Raw genomic sequence first — 1,074 nt, 5'->3', positions numbered from 1 at the left:
GTTTTGTTTTGTTTTGTTTTTTTATTTCAACGTTGGTTTTCTTTTTTTTTTTATTTTCTATGAAAGACTGGTCAGAGTGGATCAGTCGATTTTTTTGCCAACAGATTTGCATACAGATCTGTGGATCTCTGCATCTCCTCCAGGTTTAGGTTTAGCTTTAGGACAGAGGTCACGGATGAGCTGGCTAATCCGAACCCAGCCTGATTTAAAACATTTATAAATTCCCGCATGTTGTCCGACGGCAGTGTCTAATTTCACTTGCGCCTCTTCTCCTGTTAATACGGTAAAGCCCTGGGGAGCGTCCGGCTCCAGGCTGCACGGGATCCAAAAAAGAAAGAAAATAACAAACGATCAGTTCAGGTGTTTGAGAAAATATGGGAATCAGGAAACTGTCTATAAACCAAACTGAAAGATTGTCCTCTACTTAAAAAAACACCTTAGATTTTAAAATGGGAAAATGTTCTATTTCTTTAAAATGTTTTTTTTTATTTAAAAAGTCAATCTATAACATAGATGCATAAACACCTCATTTTATTTCAGTGTTAAATTCTTTTTAAAGTCACAGACTATAATTAAAAATGTCTCCGGACCTCTACAGGTTGATGATTTTCTTTATTGGCTGTTGATTTTTAATTGGTTACCGCAGCTTTAGGATAACGCTGCTTACCTCCAATGACTGATTTAATAAAACATTCTGATGTCTCTACCTGCAAAGCAGCCAAGCGTGCAAAACTTAAAAGGGTATGAAAACGGCTCTACATGGGGCTTTAATCAGGGAATGATGCTGTTCTGAGGCAAATTGGATCTATGTCATAAGCAACAGTTGAAGAGTACAGCTAAAGCTGCTCTCTTTTATCCTTTCTTTAATCCTGCAGCGCCTTTACAAAGCTGGCCAGATGTCAGGAAGTCTGTCAGTCAGCTGTACTGGAGGGATGAAGAGGAAAATGAAGTGAAGGGAAAATGGCTTTTATGTAGGAATAAGAAGCAGGACACATCTAAGTGTGCAGCAGATGGTAGAGGAGCTCTAACCTGACTCCGCCAGATGAATTTGCTCCGCATATCCATCTGGAAACC

This window comes from Cyprinodon variegatus, unplaced genomic scaffold (genome assembly GCF_000732505.1).
Source record: "Cyprinodon variegatus isolate N-32 unplaced genomic scaffold, C_variegatus-1.0 Scaffold907, whole genome shotgun sequence".
Classification (NCBI taxonomy): domain Eukaryota; kingdom Metazoa; phylum Chordata; class Actinopteri; order Cyprinodontiformes; family Cyprinodontidae; genus Cyprinodon; species Cyprinodon variegatus.
The sequence above is the reverse complement of the archived record's forward strand: the minus strand, read 5'-3'. Positions refer to the sequence as shown.